The sequence below is a fragment of the Oenanthe melanoleuca genome, chromosome 3 (genome assembly GCF_029582105.1).
Source record: "Oenanthe melanoleuca isolate GR-GAL-2019-014 chromosome 3, OMel1.0, whole genome shotgun sequence".
NCBI classification, from domain to species: Eukaryota; Metazoa; Chordata; class Aves; order Passeriformes; family Muscicapidae; genus Oenanthe; species Oenanthe melanoleuca.
Genome location: NC_079336.1, coordinates 72395947 through 72416044, shown reverse-complemented (window position 1 = coordinate 72416044; position 20098 = coordinate 72395947). Strand labels below are relative to the sequence as shown.

At 41.4% G+C, this 20098-nt stretch overlaps 1 long non-coding RNA gene across 1 annotated transcript in view; it reads left to right on the top strand.

Moving 5' to 3' along the window:
• Positions 1–4205, top strand: part of LOC130251768 (uncharacterized) — a 74914-nt gene extending 70709 nt beyond the window's left edge. The window contains exons 3-4 of the long non-coding RNA XR_008840235.1: positions 2726–2957; positions 3100–4205. This is a non-coding gene — a long non-coding RNA (uncharacterized LOC130251768). The remainder of the gene's footprint in view (positions 1–2725; positions 2958–3099) is intronic.
• The last annotated feature ends 15893 nt before the right edge of the window (positions 4206–20098 follow it).

Sequence of the window (20098 nt, the reverse complement as noted above, 5' to 3'; positions counted from 1 at the left end):
CATGGGGATTTGGGCAGGTGGCACATTGCTGGACTTCTTGGCGTTCCTATCTGAAAGCACTCCCTGCTTTTCCTACCAAAAAAAGATTAGAGCTCTTTCCTAAACAGTGGTGCCCAAGCACCCTTGGGTGATTGTTTTAGATTCTTCATGAATCCCACTTTCTGGGCACTGACCTTCTACACAGACTGTGCTGGATTTATCTGACCTGTGGGAGAACAACTGGCAGACTGCTGATGAGAGAGCTGCTGTGAGGTGGGCATAGGAGCTCCTGCCTCACCCTTTTCTTTGTGAGACTAAAGGTGCAAGGGTGTCAATCATCTTCTATGTAAAGGTTTGAAAAGGCTCTCAAAGCTCAGTATTTTTAGCTCTTTAAGAGATTATCTCTTTTATTTTTAGAAGTAACAATAGCTCTTAGGTTAAGAGGGAGACAAAAGCCTCATTAGTTTTGGAATTTCAAATGAACTCAATAAGGCATTGAGAAGATTTTTTTTTTTTCCACTGGAACCTGAAGAGTTGCTTAAAGGATGTTGTGGAAAGAACAGCTCAGGGGCTCTCTGTGCTCATACAAACACAAGCAGCCTTGGTGTGCCATGGGGCAGCTGGGGAGCGCACAGTGCCTTAGCCAGCACAGCACAGCAGCAGCCCCTCTCTGCTGGGCTGAGGGCTCTGTCAGAGCACAGGGAACCACATCAGCCAAGCTGCAGCCTCTGCTCTCGGGCAGCTCGAGCTAAAGGCACACAGCTGCCAGGGCTTGCTGTGGGCAGACCACCCCTTACCAAGGGCTGGTGTAACCTGGGCAGAGACCATGCAGGGTGTGGCTGGACCTCTGCTGCTTGCATCCTCAAGAGTGTTACTGCAGCTGCCAGAGTGATCTCAGGAGGTCTCACATGTCCCACTCAAAAATCAAAAAAATACATCTCTAATTTGCTCAAAATCAAAAGTCAGTATGAAGCTATAGGAGATATTTGTTGATTTTTTTTTCCTTTTTCCCTAGTCGGGCCTTGCTAAGGGGATGCCATCTCCTTACTTTCCTCCAACACTCCTTCTGTTCTGTCTTTCTGTCTTTTATGCTTACCTCATCCAGATTTTTGTTGTTATTTAATTTGAGGGCTATTCAGGGTCTTATTTGTTTGAGTATTTCCCCCTCCAGGATATGATAAATTCAGCCACTTTCTTGCAGATTCCCTTGTATCAGAAAACTGGATCTCCACCATGGTGATGGTGGTGTTTGGGAATTGAAGCTTTTTTTTTTTTTTTTAAGTAAAAGCCTTTGTGTTGAAGCTAAACTTTTGATGAAGCTAATTACTGATGCATGATGCTCATCCAGCAGATCCTGAGTGTATCAGTAAATCAAATGGCTGCTCCAAGAGGGATCACTTGGGACAGAGATCACCAGGCACTTTGGAGTCTACTCAGGAGCATTGCATTTCCATGTGGCATTTTCTTGGGGAATGCTTTTTGCAGGAGCTCCATCTCCTTAGTTTGCCATAACTGAGTTACTATTGAAATCTTCTTCCTTTGCACTTTTTATGATGTGCAAGAGAGAAAGAAAAAAAGCATAAAAACGTATATTAGAATTATACTGAGCACTTTTCTTTTGAAACTATAATTTATAAAAATGAGTACATATGATTTTGCAATTACAAATGTATGAAATAAATGCATTAGTTAAGAAGTTAAGCTTTCAAAGGTACTAATTATTAACCAAATGCATTTTACAGTGTTTTAATGGCCATTTTTTCACATTGTGTTAATATCCATTAGCTATGTTCATTCTAGTAATGCTAATATTGTGCAAAGCCATTAGTTAGCTACAAAGTCAATAATGGATGATACTGATTCCAAGCCTCCACTGCACTAAAACATGCATACTTTTTTTGGCATTTTTTTTTTGTAGAGTGGGAAAGGTAACTTGAGTTTTCACTTGGATATTGTCAATGAAGCTGTTTATGCAGATTACACAGATGAATGTGGAGTGAGTTATTGAGAGCCTATGGACAAAATACTGATCTGCTTCTGTCTACTTAAAAGCAGAAACTGGGTTAAAATGAATTGCCCTGCCTCCAGAGGAGGGCTCTGAATATATATATATCTTCATGGACTTAATCTCAGCTGCCTTGTAGACAGAACTCCTTCACTAGTAATTTCTTATTAAGAAGTTTCAGCAGCATTCCTTAGACAAGATGTTTTTAAGGATAATTCTGGAATATTTAATTTGCTGCATTATCTGAATGGGTTTTCAGACTGTTATTCTTCCTCTCAAAAACATTCACTGTTATTTTGTCAAATATTTCTCTAAGATGTAATCGTTGTTCAGGTGGTGGATTGAACTAGGAATGGTTATGTATGTGCCACATTTTGCTCCTTGCTTTAGGAAAACTTTTACAAGATTATTTGAAAGTAAAATATTTTATTATACTAATATCAGAGCATTTTATGCTGCTAGTAAAATGTGTGCATTGTTTTAGAGGCTGGATTGTAAAACTAACCATATAGCTTGTCAATTATCAGAAAGAAGAAGCCTCAGTGGTTGTCTCAGATAGTAAACATACAGATTTTGGTAATATGGTATCTATATTTAATTTTTAATTTATTTAGCCACAATATCTATTCGAACTTAAGGCTTACAAAATGCAAATATTAAAAAATTCTTTAATACAAAACACATACACAGACATTTGAGTTCCAGCTTGATATATTTCATCTGCTTCATCTTCTTTTGCAGGGCATTAACTTCTGGGAATAAACTGCTCTTGGCTGTAAAAAAGAACCCTGAGCTCATGTGTTCATGAAATGGATTGAGTTCATTGTGGCACTGATTTACTGTAACTAGATGCAAGATTGATGCATCCAGGAGAAACCATTCCACGTATCTCATCTGTCTCTGGAACTGCCCCTTTAATCTCTCTACTAGATTTGATTGTTCTCTAACAAACCAGCAAATACCTCTACAGCAGGTGAGATTTTTCTTTCACTGAAAGACCCAGATGGGATGAGCAGAGTTACTGTGGACAGGACAGATTAAAATATCCCAACTTAGTGTGAGTATCAGCAGAAATGGGTTTGGGACAAAACACCTTTGTCTTCTTATTCTTGCAGGAGAGGAAAGCCACAGAAGACAGGAAAAATGGAGTTGAAGATAAAAGGCCATGCTGTATCCTCTTGCTGTGGTCCTGATGCTCTGTTTCTCTGTCCCCCTCCATGTGATGTGAAGACTGACTTATGGTGGGGCTTTTGCTGAGGCACAGATTTGGGCCTAGGAGGCCTCATAAAATAAAAAAATTATGCAGCACAATTAGAAAGTTGATGCCAAATAGAGCTCTGCAGAGGATCATGAAGTGATTCCTCACCAAAGTGAACTAAATCAGAAGTAACTGCATTAAAACAGGCAGATTAAAACCTGTTTGGAGATCAGAAATAGGCCCTGTGTGGGAAAACACAAAGCACTTTAGATAATTGTGTGGAGAGCAGGGAGCAGAAAGAAAGTAATATCCTACCTGACAGGAATCTTGATAACCTGGAAAACTAGGGGAAAGCCGAGGATGTAAACATCCTGTCTTGAAAAAACAAAAAACTCCCCAGACAATCTCTTGACATTTTAGGAAGACTTGATCTTCTAATGAAATAAATACTAAAGAAGACCTAACATATCTGAATAGTGCTTGTGAAGGTTCCCCAGGGAAGGAAGAGCATGTGTAAGAGCAATCCTCCTTTGGTGCTGTGGAGGAAGGGACTACAGGCTTGGAAAGCCAACCTGGAGGAATCAGAAGAACAATGACAACTTTTTATTTCATCCTGTGAAGTCAGTGGCCTGGACTTATCTCTGTTGATCAGAGAATGGTTCTAATAACACCAAGGCTGTGGGTTTGATCCAATGTGGTTCAATGTGGATTTCTTGGCTTTCTGAACCCTACCTAACCCTAAGCGTAACACTGGCCCTTGGTTGTGGAGAGCTAGGCTGCAAGAATAGTGCATCTTTCCCAATGAATTGCAGCTGTACTGATTACCAAGGAGTGGGAACATCTGTGTCTGGCCAATCAGTTTGGGGGATATAAAGGAGTGGGTTAGCTGGACAGTAGTTACAGACACCTGCAGTTGGAGTTTGAGAGTTGGAGTAAGAGCAGAGGCTGCTGGCTGTGCTGCAAGGAGGTAAGGGACTGATAAGGTGTTGTGTGAGGGACAGTCAGGGCTAGGCAAGGAGCAGCTTGGGGTTAGCCAGTCATGTAGAATGAAAGGAGTCAGAACTACGTGGAGCTGCCTATAAGAAAAGGAATCAGTACAGTATGAAGCTGCCAATAAGAGGAGGAGTCCAAGTTATCAGAGAGAGGTCTAGAAAAGCAGAAGTCAGAGTTGCGTGAGAAAAGGGTCTGTAAAAGAATGCATGTAGAGTTTATGAATAAAGGACTGTCAGTTAAAGGGCTGAAGGTGATACCAGCCATGTCTGTCCTGACTTAACAGTGACACTTAGTGTAAATTGAAACCTAGGAGAAACCCTAACCCTAGGCAGAAAAGTCAAAGCTGCATGGGGGTACAGGATGTTCAAAGAAAAAAGTTGTAGAGGGAGCCATAATATTGCACTCCTGTGTTCCTCTTGACCTTACTTTTTTGGCTACAGAGTCATTGGAGCTCTGGGCACTGTGATTTTTCTGAAGCCTACCAAACCCTAGGTGTAACCTTAACCCTAGACAGAACAGTTGAAGCTGTGTTGGGCTGAATCTAGTGCCAAGGAGAAAGGAGTAGAGGGAATCATGCTGTGGCAGTACTGGTTTCTCCTTGGCATGCCTTTGGTAACTGCAGAGTCATTGGATCTCTGGGCTTTGTAGGTTTTTGAACCCTAACCCAAGACTCAACCCTAACCCTAGGTGGAGCACGAAAAGTCACATAGGGGTAGTGGTGGTGCCAAGAAACGAGTCGTGTTGGGTGTCATGTGGTAGCACTCCAGTGGTCCCCTTAATATTCTTTTTTTTGGCTTTAGTGTTGTTAGACCTCTTGACTTTGTGCTTTTCTGCCTAACCCTTGGGTTAACCGCATGGGGTGCGTGCAGGTGCCTTGAATAAAGGTGTTGAAGGAAACATGTTGTGGCAGTACTGGTTTCCCCTTTGATATGTCTTTTGTTGCTGCAGAGTCATTTGAGCTCTGGGCTTTGTGCTTTTGTGAACCCAGCTAACCCTAGGTGTAATCCTGACACTAGGCAGAAGATGGTAAAGCTGCATGGGGGTAGCTGTGATGCCAGTGAAAACATTATGGAGGTAGCTGTGTTGTGGCACTCCTGTGCTGCCCTTGGCGTTCATTTTTGCATGGCTGAGTCTTTTGATCTCTGGGCATAATAGTTTTTGGAACCCGAACTCTCCTTATGCATGTGGCCATTTTCTCAAGAATTGGGCTTTGGTGGTTCTTGTGGGTTCCTTCCAACTCAGAATATGCTGTGAATCTGTGAAAAATGTATTCACAAAAGTGCTCCTACAGAAAAAGGAGGATGAGTATTAATCTCTTGCAGATCAAGGAAATACTTTTGAAACAGAAGGCAAGTTTCCTGGGGTTTGATTTCTAGAAACAAATTCCTCTTTCAAAAATAAGCAACCACCCCTGGGTTGGGTTTAGTCCATGGGACTGCCCTTTGGGGACCAACTGTAATCTGTTTAGGCTCATATTCTGCATTTGCAAGTACTGGAATCAAATGCTGACAGTTCTCACTAGTGCCTAATTAAATTCTTATTCCCAGTTGAAGCCATTGGAAGAACTTTCACTGACTTCGATAGTGCTAGATTAAGCTTTCACTGAATGTCATGAGAATTTGAAAAGCAAAATCAACCCAGATTTTGCAAAGAGCTCCTTGTCTTTGTACCATAAAGTAAAAAAAAAAACCAAAAACTTTACCATGAATGAAATGAGGAATCATATTGGTATCCTGAATATTTTCCAGAAGACAGATAAACCGAGTCACTCGGGGGTCTATAGTGATAGTAAGAATGGTCTAAGTACTGTGTAGCAAAAAAATATTTCTTGGTTTTCTTGGTCTTCTCTTTTGGGCACAATCCTTCTGGCAGGAATGTGTACATTTATTTTGTTGTTGCTCAAGAGCTCCTGATGAGTAATTCCTGCTCTGCAGATGGTATATGTTGTTGATGATTTTTCAAGTCCAATTTCAAACTGCAGTGCTGTGGTTTATCACGAGAGGTTTTGCTGTAGTCTAATGGCAAAAAATCTGAGAAGCTGATTTCTACTGTTGATTTTCAAATCAGTCCTGTCCCTTCCTAGGTGTATTATCCCTCATTATAAATTTGAAATTTAAAACCAATGCAAAATAAGAGTTTCTGTAGAGGAAGTTCTTCCCTTCCAAGCTCCATCCTATGCCATGTTAGCGAAGGCTGCAGAAGTTTGGGAAACTGGTAAGACTGCAGAGATTTTTTTCTCAGGAGTAACTCCCCTCCAAAAAAAAAAAAAAAAAATCAACAAAACCTGAACAACAAAACAAATTCAGTAGAACAGACTAACCTTATGTAGAAATATCTATTGTATTCAGTCTATTAATAAAACATTGCTAGAGATGTGTGGAATGAGAGGTGACCTGAGTTTCTCCTGGTGATTTAGGGGATTATTCTGGTTCTCACTGAACAGAAGCTTGTCAATAACTGTTGTTCCCAAACCTATGCTGCTTTGTCACAGCAGTGACCTCTGGTCCTTGCTACAACTCCCTTAGGATAAGAAGGAAATTCTGCCAGGAAAGATGAGCCCATTTCTTCAGCAATGCAAAGGCTCGGAGAAACAGGTCACCCCATTGACAGGATTCACTCTTGCTCTGCTGTTGTTACAGCTCTGAGAGAGGACTGGACTTTCCACTCTTGTCTGTAGCAGATCTATATCGGTAACACTCCATCCTTCAGTCCTGTCTTTGAGTTGTCAACATTTTTCTTTGGCTTTAGTAGTGACATAATGGGCTAAGTAGGGCTCAAGCAGATACTGCATTTCTGGGGGGGCACCAGAATAGGACTGCAACTGCTGTGATCACTCAGCAGCCTGCCAGACCTGGACTGCCCTTCTCTGGCTGCAGGCTTTCTCTCCTGTCCCCCACTGCCCCAGTACTCCCAGCTCCCCATCCCTTGGATAGAGGGAGTTGTTAGCCTCTCTCTTGGCCACACCTTAGTCTCCTTTTGCCTTCTGCTCCTGCCTGTCATGGTCCCAGGGTTCTGGGTACCAACTACAGGATGTAAATATGGTTATGCTTTCTGACACCTCCCATAATACAGTAGTAGCTGTATGTTGTTTGTCAGTAATTTCTGATTACACCTGAAGATTGGAAAATATGTATCCACTCAAAATGTTTTTACTTAGTATGTTTTGCCTTCTGAGATACTTTATCCTTGTTTTTATTCCTATTACATTTCCACAGTTTTCTGGTAGGTCTGTTTTCTTTTTTGGACTATGTGAATTTTACCTATCAGGTTGAACTGGAGAAGAAAACCTTTATTTTCAAATGTTTATGGGAATAAAATAATAATACTATTATCTCCACTCTTGATTACCAGGATTAATCTCGAATATATACAGATCCTCCAGATAGGCAGATTAAGTGATCAGAAGGTTCTTAGTGTGCCCCAGGCTCAGAGTGTACACTAAAGAGGATCAAGCCTGCTTTAATTCATGTGCTTCTTTGCTAATATTCCTCAGGAGAATTTCTGAAATAAGTTACCTGGGTCCCAGTGAGGTCCCATTGAGTTGGATAGACAGTCCTTGGCTTTGATGACATAAACTGGGGCTGGCTTGGAGCAATAATGTGTAAGGAAACATGTATTTTGCTCATCTGGGGCTTGAGCCATCTCAGTATTTCATGTGTGTTGACAGCACTTGAGCATCTTGTTCTTACTTGCTCTGTTTCTAACAAATGCCTCTGCAATCTAGTGAGCATGCCTCTTTGTAGCCATTCACAAATCCAAGGTGTTTGAGTGAGCTTAGGAGAGGGCCAGCTGTGTCCCTTAGAGAAAGGAAGAAAGAAAGTGGAACAAAGGCTTTTGCTAACTGATTGAACAGTTTTTAGGCAGGCAATGGGACTTGCTTATAAAGAGTTTCTGAGAAGCTGACATGGCCCAGCTAGCATGTAGCAATTTGAACCATGAATATGTGAAACCACCCCCTGCAAATATGATTTATCTACTGGCTCTTTTTTTTTTTAAAAAAAAAAAAAAAAAAGACATGATTGCTTTCTGACTAGGATATGTGCTCTGAATTGCTCAAGAATTTGAGAAATGTCCTTTTATAGAGCTTGAAAATACAATAACATAGAGATGAAAGACTCCTTTAGAATTAATGATGGGGACAGAACTGAAGTGACATCCATGTTGAAATGCCACTATCTTAACTTGTTCTTTTCCAGTTACTGTGTTTATGAATGTGCCTGTGGCTCCCAGTCCTTGTCATGTCTGCTAGCAAATATCAGAGCTAGAAGATAACAAGAAATGTGCAGCAGTGGAGAGTGTTATAGGGCAGGAGTGAGCTTTTGACACTGAGTCTAAGAAAAAAGAAATAGGTCTTTTTACTTAAGAATATAAAATTACATTTAAATTTGGGCTGATAAATGAGAAGTAGACAAGAATAGATGAATAGGTAAAGTGCCTTGGAAGGAACAATGGGGGTGGATGCAACTGTTGAGGAAGGGAGGTCCTGTGGATGTGAGGAAAAACTTCACTGTACCTCAAAAACAGAGGTAGAAGACTCGAGTTTAAAATTCAAGAGTAGGAAACAATTGAAAAAGGGCTCTAGAAAGTCGAGGCAGCCAAGAAGAAATGACAGTAGTGCGAGTTCAGTAGCAGTGTTTTGAGAAGATTAGGCTGTAGCGATTTCATCGGGTAACATTCCTTTCCTCACTTCTCCAGTTTCACAGGGAGGAGGGTAATCTCTCATTTATTTTTAACTATCCCACGTGTGAGATGAAAGTAAGAGCTGGTTATGTTTGGCTCAAGAGTCCACCACAGGTATAGGATCCTGTGAGAAATCCTTACTTGTCAGACCTCTAATTTTATGCTCTGACAACATTATGCCATAGCAATAAACTCCCTTAAGACCCAGCGACCAACCCAGTTGCAATGTCAAGCTGCCCAGTTTAATCTGATCTTCCATGAACACTGGCTTTTGGTGTAGGAACAGTGCTGTGAAGCAGAGGTGCACTTGTGTGACTACATCCTCAGAATGAAAACACAGCCTTCCAAAATAGCTTGTGTCTGTCCTTTTGGTGGTCTGCTCAGTGACCTTGCCCAAATAAAAGGAGCACACCTTCCAAAAATATTATAATGGAGGCAGAAAGCAGTGTTCTATCCCAAGGGCAAAGCTGTGGAAAAGAAAAAAAACAACCCAAACACTGTCAAGCAAGACTCTTCTTTCTGTTTTTAGTTTCAGAAAGACTCGTTTGGTAAAACTTGGGCTGGATGGCTTTCAAATGCAAATCCTCCAGGCTACTTTAGGCGAACTTGATATCGTCTTTGAGTCAGACTAGTTTCTTAAAATGCAGCAAGACCAAAAAAGGACTTGTGATTAAGGAGACCGCACATCCTTGGTGTCCTGGAAGCATGCCAGGGTATGAGATGATATTTCAGTCCTTTGCATTCCTGAGAATGTCCTTTTGTCCCATGAAAGGCTGACATCTTCCTGTGTCCTAATGGAATGATGAGACAGGGAGGGAGGTGTCTGTCTAATGAATCAGTCTAGAGACCAGCTAGCAGGCTGCTGGTAGGGTGATTGACTGTTGCTTTTCTGGGCTCCCCAGCGAAGGGGTGTCGGTCTCTGGTGCTCATTTCTGTCCTCTGGCTGCCCCCTGTTGGCTTGTCCACCACGCCTGGCAACCCCCATGCACAGTGCTTGGAAGGGCTGGACTCAAATGAAAAGGATGTTCAAAGGAAGTCATCACTTAAATTACAAAATCGTCTTTTTGTGCGTCCCTTAATGTGGCATAAAGTCTTGCGGCTTTTGGTTTTTTTTCTTTCTCGTTGTTGTTTGTTTTTTCTCTTGCCAAACTCTGTATGGTTTAAATTTAAAAACGTGATGACTACACAAGTAAACTTGTGGAATGCTGTGCTGGAAGCTGGCTGCTTTCATTTCTGCTTAGGTTTACTTTCATTTCTGATTCATGTTTTCTTTCAGTGGCTTTCTTGCACACAAAACATCCTGTGCCAAAATCATTGCTAACTTTGTAAGTATAAAACGGCTATATCTGCTAAAAATCACCCTCATATGAAATGGCTGCATCCAAAAATTGCAGACAGGTAAACGCTTCTCAGGTTATATTAAACATATAGAATTGTGAATTCCAGGAGTTCTACCCTCAGCTATTGAAATACAAGTTGTACTGCAGCGGGTGGGAATTTCAAGTTTACTGAGGGTGAATTGAGGCATTTCTGCTATAAAGGAGCTGGGAAAGATGTAATTTTTCTGCTACCAGAACCTATCTTCCCATAGACCCTCTGTAGAAGAACATGAGAACTCTCTTAGATTAGAGGGCTCAGTGTACTAGGCTGCAGGGCTACCAGCAGATGTGTAGGAAAAGTATATCAGCACAGGGCACATACAGCATGATCTTTCCTTTGGTACATCCTCTTACCATCCAGATGCCACTGTTTTTGAGATTTATTATGCAGAGGCTGGATAAGGTCTGTCCCTTTTATAGTCACCAATGAACTAAGTGTCTGAAAGTTGCCCTGTTGCTCACACACATTCATCTGTAGCCTTGCTAACTTTGTGAACTCCATGCAGCTTTAGATGCTTGTCTCTACTGTTAGTATTTGACTAATATATCATAAGTAATGCAGTGAAATAATCTCCCATTCTGGGACACATTCCAAGTCTATTTTCTCAACTGAGATCCTCTCATGCTCTTCCTTGTCCTCACCATGGTATGTGTGGGCAATTCACACCCAGCTGTGGATGGCAGCTGGCCCACCTCACAGGACAGCTGTGAGCAGCTGTTTTTTCCAGAGATGCCAGGTGGTCAGTCAGTTGGCAGGCTGTTCATATTGTTGCTAGCTATGGGCAGAAGTGGTGTTCTGTGAGTCTCTGCAGTGGGGGAATAGATGGAATGATGGTTCTGTTTTGGCCCTTTAAGCATACAGCAGGAGCAGGAGGATCCCTCTTCATGACTCCATGCTGAATATAATGGACATCTCTCTGGTGGATCCTGAGGTATCCCGATCACAGTAACTTAGGTGTTAACCTTACCAGCCTTATCCTGTGTGACCACACTACAAGGCATACGAGTTAGAACTATTTTTCAAGCTCAGTTAGATCCCTGGGGACAGCAGCAACCCAAGATGCAGAACCTTCCCAAGCCTCCAATTTAAAGTGATCATGAGCTGAAATGGAGCCAAGAAGAGCCAAGTAAGAACCTCCAAAGACTCAAGCTGCCATAAGGACAGTGTCCTTTTAGCAGAGGACGCATGAGAAGTGGGATGAGTGACAGTGCTATGACACATTTTCCCATGGAAAGCACAGCCCTGCTTCCCAGACTCTCTGGTGGCTGTGCCAATACCTTCTGCATTGCACCCCAAGACAGCTGGGGGCCAAGTAATCTGACCCACCTGGTAGTGTTGTGAGATTATTCAGCAACTGACTGCAAAAGACAAAGATCATGCTGTAAGGCAGAGTTACTCTTTTGAGACAGGAAATGGATAGAAATAGGATTCAAAGCTGATGCCCAGAAAAGGTAATGGAAAAAAACCATGTATGCAATCTATGAGCATGGATTCTTTGGTCCAGCAGGTGCCAGTCTGCTGCATTTGCAGATGGTATATCAAGGGAGCCCCAATGGCTAGTTAGAGCAATTCCTGCACTAATGTGAACAGAGATTTTGATTTCACGGTCTGAAATAAAATGACCCAAATATAATTATGCAAGCTTATTAATTTATTTGCTATGGGTCGGTAACCCTTCATAGTCTATAGCAGGAGTTACATGAAGGGCCAGGGGGATTAAAGCTCAGATTTAGCAGACTTGGATTCCTATATGGAAATTGGAAGAAACGAAGCACTAAATTGCATGTTTTATGATGATCTCTTATTAAGAAAAAAATTAATGCCCAACTTTGAAAGCACCAAATCCATTCTGAACAGAAGCAGTATAAAAAAACCAGCCTTGTGAAGGTTTGAACTGAATGATATATAAGCAAGTAATGTCCCCCTGTCCGGTGCTGGAAACATAAACAAGTCTTGAAAGTTATGAGCTCAGGATGGCCAATATAACATGGGATTTCTGTTTGCAGAGAGAATTTCTACAGTGGTACCAGAGGCATTACTGGCAGATTTAGTAAAGCCAGAGTACTACATAAAGCATGTGTCTTGGTTTTGAGACAAATTTCAGGAGAAAATGTCCTGGAATGAACATTTCCCCTAAAGAGAGAGGGTTTCAATAATTCCCTTTCTTTTTATCAGTGAGAGAAATGGATACTAGGGGGTGAAAGTAAAAAAAAAAACCAACCCAGTTTATTAACAGAAAAGGAAAAAAAAAAGGGTGCCCACAAGGGACAGAAAAAAGGCAAAAAATTGAATAAATGCTAGATATTGAAATTGTGCATGGCAGCCTATGTTCCTCTTGATGACATCTGATGCCTTGTCCTCAGGGCTCTGTGAGCATTTCAGATTTCAGTATGTGTATAACCCCCTTCCCTTCTCCTGCAAAGCAGAAAGGGGTTACTGGACCAGGTTTCTTCCATTCCCAGTGCATTAGGCTGTTATGATGTAAGGTGTGTGCATTGAGTGAATGACTGTGGCCTAAACACACTGCACTATATTTGGAGGCTTAAACAAGACAAAGAGCCTGTCCCACACAAAGTCAAAGAGAGCAGGGATGAAAGGAGTTGGGCATTTAGTCTGGATGCAGCCAAACATGTGGAGCCTTTGCTGACGCTCTCAGGAGCCCATTACATCTGTGTGCCAGAGTGGAGGAGCCCCTTGATCTGTGCATAGATCACAGAATCCATTAGGATCACAGAATGTCCTGACTTGGAAAGGACCCCAAGGATCACTGAGTCCAACTCTTAAATGAATGGCCCAGTTATTACAGTATAGTTTTCTCACAAGCAAAAGCTTGCCCTGTAGGCCCTCCCAGCTGGACCTAGAGGTGGTCAGGACCTTCATTTAGAGCACCTCACAAGGGCACAAACTTTGACCATTGTAAACTTGATTTGAGCCTGAGAGCCAGAAGCAAGGGATCTGTACACCTGCCTCAACTCTTCAAACTACCTCTTGAGGGCTTTTATCTTACATGGTAATACAAAACACTACTTCTATTCCTTCCTTCATAACTGTCTTGATATGTGTGATGGAAAATCAAGGGAAAAAACTCTCCGGAAGGGATAAAAATTAAAAGTCTTTTTTTATCCTTTTTTCTTTTATTCCTTTTTCTCTCTACTTTTGCTGTTCATGAGGAGGATACATATGATGGCTATGTTAATGTCAATGATGGAGTTCATGGCTTCACCTCAAAAGACATTTCATACCTAAGTGACATTCTGCTGGTCCATAACATAGGCCTGTTCATAAACTTAATATTAGATAAGAGGGTTAAATGTCTTTCCTCAGAAGAGGGAGCTATGAGCTTGAACCCTTTTATGTATAAAGAATATTAAACTGGAACTCACTTCCTGGGTAAGTGTTCTAAGGTGATGGGAAAGGACTGTGCCTGAGGTGTGATAATGTTCCAGCTCCTCTTCCAGAGTTACTGCCAGGTTCCTTTTTTGTGGTACATACAACCAGCTCCAAAGCTCAGCATTAGCACTAGTATTTATAGAATTTTTTGTGCCATATACTGTAATGAGGACTATCCTTGATAATGGTGATTTATCTAGCCTTTTGATGGGAAAAAGCCTTGCTATGGGTCATTAAATTAAATGACTGCTTTTTTTTTTTTTTTTTTTTTTTTTTTTTTTTAAATGAGGGTCTGGACTACTGCACATGGCTGTAATGCTCTCCTAAATTGGAGTAAAGATTATGCATTTGACTTAGGCAGTAAAACTGAATTCTGCAGGTGACTATTTGATGGCAATTCATAGACATTTATTATAGAAATGTACAAAGGAATAACAGCATCACTTGAGAAGAAGATAAAACAACCCCTGACCCTAATCTTCTCTCTGCACTGAAATGAAACCCAAAGTTATTCCAAATTAATTTTATAGAAAGAGTCTTATCAGGTCTCTACTCGTGCTTGACATTTTACCAAGTTCTCTCCCTCCTGGTGCTTTTCTCACAGGACACAATGAAATTTAGCATTCATAAACTGCTCAGGGCCTTTGGTAAAATCCCAGCCCACGATATCAGGGCGTTCTTTCCTTGTTCTGAAGATCTTGTTATTGAACTCAGATCTTTCATCAGTCTCTAGCTGGGGTCTGCTTGCCAGTGCATCAAATCCCACATCTTCCAGGGCAGATAGGTTGCTGAGGATACTTCAGCACCACAGGACACAGTGAGCAATGGGCTTTTGGGCAGTGGTGATAAGGGGCATGCAGAGAAATGTTAAGACCAGTTTACGCCTCTGTGGCTTCTGTGCAATATAGAATCATAAAATAGTCATTTATGTTGGAAAAGAGCCTTAAAAACCTTGAGTCCAAACATAAACCAAACACTACCAAGTCCACTCCTAAACCATGTCCCGAAGAGAGCACATCATTTTCATTAGTAGTTCTTTACTACAGTAGGTAGCACAGATAAGCTCTGCAGTGCCAGTCTTGAGGGATGCTCAGTGCAGCTGCAACAGAATGCAGTGAGGCATGGATTGCACCTTGGGCTGGAGCTGCTGAAGCAGCTCACACAGATCCATGCTGTACCAGCTTTGCCCCTTAGGGGTATAAAAGCTGTCAGGTTTAAAGCTCTGCCTTCAGTGCTGTGTACCCCAAGGCTGCAGATAAGGAGTGGGAACAGGGACAATAGAAGGCTTTGGTTAAGCATTGAGCTAAGGAATAGGTGTAAGCCTTCAATTTTCCCCTGATTCTTGAGATGCTCAGCTTGTATGAAGGAAACTCTAGGAGAAATAATCTGGCTCTGCTAGGGGAAGAGGTTGGGTTGGCAATGTTTGGGTTAAACCCCTACTCTCAGGAAGACACTTAGGAGAAGCCCAGTCACCATGGCTGCATGGGCTGGTCATTTTAAAATTGGAGTTCTTTTCTGATAGCCTTTCCACTATGTTTTCCCCTAGAACCTTCATTTGGCTTCCAAAGGACAGCTGATGTACTGGTGCTGTTGCTCCCACAGTGCCACAGTAATAACTCTTCATCTATTGCATAACAGAACTCCTCATCAACACCTCGTGGCTGCGAGGTCAGGATTTAATTAAAACATCATAAAGATGTCTTTGTGGAGCTGGACACAAGATTATTCTAAATGCAATGCAGTATTGCAGGAAAAATTACTGTCTACTTGTGTGCACCCAGTGCACAATTCAGGTGACCAATGGAGACTAGCCAAATATATATAGGCTCAAGTAGATGATAGAGAGTGAACTTGTTTTATGAAAATCTACATAAGGTGTGCTAATTTCCAGTTTTCTTTTGTGAATAGCATTTGCTTTAATTCTACTAGAAAATAAAATGGTAGTGCCAAAATAAGAGTGCTGAAGCCTGATGAGAAGGAGCAAAATCAGTCTACCCATTTGAAATCTTGCTTGAAACACCTTTCAAGTTCTCTGATGTCAGGTAAAGTTGTAAACAGAACTTACCTTAAAGAAATCCTAGGAACATAATTAGTTTCATTTTGTTATAAAATACCAGAGTATGAAGTTGGAGAAGGACAGAATACTACCACAGTTATCATTGTGCCTTCACCTAGAAAATTACAAGGGCTGTGTTTACTTCTGCCTCTGATCCACGCCTGTTAAGCTGGATATGTATCTCCTGCACCCCTGGTTTTGAGCATTATTCCTGAAAGACTTGATTCACCACAGATAACTTGTGTTCCATGCTGCCATAATTCCACTGATTTCAGCTAAATACTGTGAAGTTACTTGGTGACAGAGCAATAATTTTTAAAAATCCTGTAAAAGTCTTACGATTCTTTTTTGATTTTAAATGGTTTGTTTTAGTTGCTCCAGCTCTTAAACATTAAAATGATCCAATCAACAGATTGACAACAATGCCTTTGTCACCTTTTCTGCTCTGTGTGTGAGAAGGAGGTGATGGGATGGGGGGTGTCCCTGAGTTTTCTCTTTCCAGCCTGTCTGGGTTCCAGCTGGTGCCACTGCTCACTGGTTCCAGCAGCAGTGCTAGTTCACTGCCCAGAGGATAAAGCACTTTATTTGTGGTTTTGAGCCAGAGCTGCAGACTGCCAAGGAAGAGAAGGACCTGACACTGCCTGCCATTGCTGCAAATGATGATAACTCTATTGATTTCAGTGGCATCAGGCAGCTTCAGAGCCAGAGAGAATGCCTGGCCTGACAGGATTGGTTCCTGTGTGAGGAAGGACAGTTTTATTCTCCCTGGATCATATACAAGGAGTTACACAAAGAAATGCTAAAGGAAAGAGAAGGTGATACATCAGCTCTTTAGGATAGGTGATGCATTTTGTATAATGTTTACTATTTTTCTTACAGGAAAAATTGGAGAGCAGTGTTTCCTCTCTACCCCAAACTAAGGTTCACAGCCAAGTTTTTAAATATACATATTCAAATCAACATTTAGGAAATACATAGCATTGGCCAGTCAACCCTCACTAAACCATATTTTCTCTAGTCAGAAAAATCGTATCTCTGGGGACAATATTCAATTTATTAGGTTCTCAGGAGAAATAAGGGATAAGAACTGTAAAGATGAAGTTGGCAGCCAAGGCTGAAGATAAAGACTCAAAAGAAACCCATCAATCCCCAAAGGAATGTGCAAATTCCTCTAATAGACCTGTGTCATCTTTACTGGAAGCTGCTTAAACATGACTAAGATTGTGAATGTTTGGCTGTACAACTGTGCCTCTGTTAGAGACTAAGAGTGGATTCAGTGGGTCAAATGCCTGACATAATTACTGCCTGAGTTCAGGGTGCTTGGGAGGGCATTTCTCATCCTTCACACAACTTCTCCTATGCCATGGTGATGAATGGCTACTTCACTTCCCCAGTACCACCAGCTCTTTGCTCACACCAGCCAAGGGACTTTCTCTGCTCCATTGAGTCTGAAGGATTTAAAGTGGAGGTTTTTATCAGATGCCCACAAAATGCCTTTCTGCTCCCTGCACTTCTTCACAAACCATGACTGGTCTAGTTGCCTTTCATCACATAAAACTCCATTTCCAGAGCATAGATTCCTTGGGTCTCAAGCAAGTGTGTTCTGAAGCATTAAAATGCAAACCTCAGTCTGGGACTCATAAGGGTCATCTTGCTGTCATTGTCTTCCTTGGGCTTTTCATGCTAACAACTCTAATGGTTTTTGCAACACTGTGAGATGTAAATTTGAGTATTAAATATTATTTTTCTCTGCTTGGATTTTGTTTTCTCCCATCTCACTTGTGGTTAATTTTCACAAGTTGTTGCTTGTTGTGTAAAAGATTCTGCCTCATTTTTTTTCCTGGGTATTGCAGTCCTGGTTAATAGGCAATGTTAATTATGTCAGCATAAAGAGAAGTACATTTTTTTCTTCATATTATACATATTTCTCAACTGCAGTTGGCTTGCCTCTAATCAGAAGCTGGTTTTATGTGTTCCTTAAGGGATAATTAAAAAGTGAGGTTTTACTGTTTGTTTGCTTAATTGCTTTGGTGGGGCGTGTTTTCAGCAAGCAACAAGGAAAAGTTTTCTCCATCCCACAGGCTGGCTATGAACTCAACTGTACAGGCAATACTTCTTTATCCAAATTTGTAGTTAATTCTATAGATGTTAGACATTCATCTGTCTGTCTATCCATGCATCTGTTCTTTGATAAAATTATTTATGTTTGAAAAGGTTTCTATGAACATTTAAGTGACATGTTTCACTTTACTGAGAGGGTTTGTCAGTCAAATGTGTGCATTGCTGTGCAGAATGTGGATGCTTAGCCTTCTTTTCAGCACCCAAGAAGGTCCCATATATTTGATAGTTCATGGTCTTGCTAAATGAAAATATTTCTAACAATACTTTCGGAGGTAATCTGTTTTTCTCACAATTTTTCATTTCCGTGTGTCTTCTGGAATTTGCCAGAGAGTAAACAAGCCATACCTGCCTGGTCTTACCTCCCACCCTTCTGCCCTCTCTCAGGACAGATTCTTTCCAGTCCCTGCTTCTCTTGTTCCTTTTCTCTGATTTTTGTAGGAGTACAGAGAGCATGGAGATAAAGAGATGGGTGACCACACTTTCAGGGATGAATAAAAAAAATCTTGTTTTTTAACTATACGGATGGAATAAAGTGGTTTCGTTTCTGTGTATGTAAAGGGAATTTGGAATCTCTTCCATCCCTTGTGGAAGCACATTTTATGACCTCAGAATCTTTCTCTGTAGAGGTTGTCTGAAGATAAATATGGTTCTGTCACGGGAGTAAGTTTTGTTTCTAGGTTTTTGGGTTTTTTTTTTTAACAGTGTGCAACATGACATTTGAAGTTTAAATGATGCAATGGTTTCAGAGGTGATGACCATCAAAAGGTCTAACTTTCTTCATTTACAGTTCTGATGCTTGAGGGGCCTGACTAACTGAGAAAGTCACTTAAGTTGTGAAGTGTGTAACTGAAGCCACAGTATTTGAAACCTCAGCTCTTGGTTTCACCACATGGCATAGAATTAAAGAAACTCCAATACCTAGAGAATGAGACCAAGTGTTTTCTTTAGATTCTTTAGATGCATCTAGTGCATTTACCACTGCAAAAATTCACTTTCAGCAGTGAAACATGGAGTAAGGGTTTGACAGATTTTCTTTAATGTTTAAACCTTTTATACCTTTCATGAAAAAGAAAACAAACAAACCAAATAAATAATGTTGAATGTCATTACCAATTAAAATATAAAATGCTTTTATTGTACAATAAGGCAGTGATAAGACTAACAGAATAACTGACATAAAAGATGAAACAAAAGAGTATCTGGTTTTGGCCAAGGCCAGGCTAATTTTTTGTAGCATCCATGCAGAGGCAGAGCCTGGAGCTGTGTGAGTATGGCCAAGACTCCAATACTATTCAATATCATCTTAATTAATTGCCAGGAGCCGAGGGAAAGGGACTCTCTTGCTTTCAGGAAAAAAGGATGTTCCTTTACAGTCATGGGAAAGCATGGTGGAGAAAGGATCTGCCCAACATTTTTTTCCATCATCCCAGGTTTGGTGAGCATTTTGGATGTCAATCACCCTCTCTTTGTGTATTTTTGTTAGTCGTATGTTGCTGTTACTGTTAGTTTTCTTACCTCATTGCTGTTTCTGGTAAACTGTTCCTATCTCAGGTCAGGATCCCCCAGTTTAGTACTACCCCTAAAAGAAAAACAAACCTTGAGCTTCTCCCCTCCTGCACTTCAGTTCTGTTTGCACAGTGACACAATTTGATTCTGAGCAGCAATGGGCAGTGCCTTCATACCCTCATAGTCAAAGCCAGGCTGCAGCATGGTGGTCAGGGCACTCTCCAGCCAGCTGCAGAGTGAAATGTCATCACCTTCCAGCCTCTCATCCGGCATGCAAACAGTATTTTGTGCTGCTGGAGATGCTGTGTTTTCAGGTTAATTTAGGTTTCTAATGGTACAGTGTGAAGTCTTACCAGCCAGCCCCAGTGTGCCTGAGGAATAGGCACACTGGAGCTGCTCTAGTCTGCACACCCTCCAAAGCAGGAGCCACGGGAGACTGCTCCATGCAGTGACAGTGCCCACTGGACAGGGGCTTTCCAGAATCAGAGGGATTGCATCACTCTGTGTCACGCTGGGGCAGGAAGTCTGGTGGTTGCTCTACTCCCAAGATGAAGTGAAACCCTTGAGAGAGCAGAATTGACTTGACTTCTCTCTGTCTATTCATATAACATGAAACTAGACATTGTCTGTCAGTACTTGTATTGTAGATCTCTCAAGCAGAGCCAGATACCTTTGCATTCTACACAGATACTCTGAGTTTATGTGGATAAAAGCTCCCTAAGGGGGGACCATGGCCCAGATCCGATAAAATATTCAGGTTTCTCACTTCCCACTTAAATCAATGATCAGC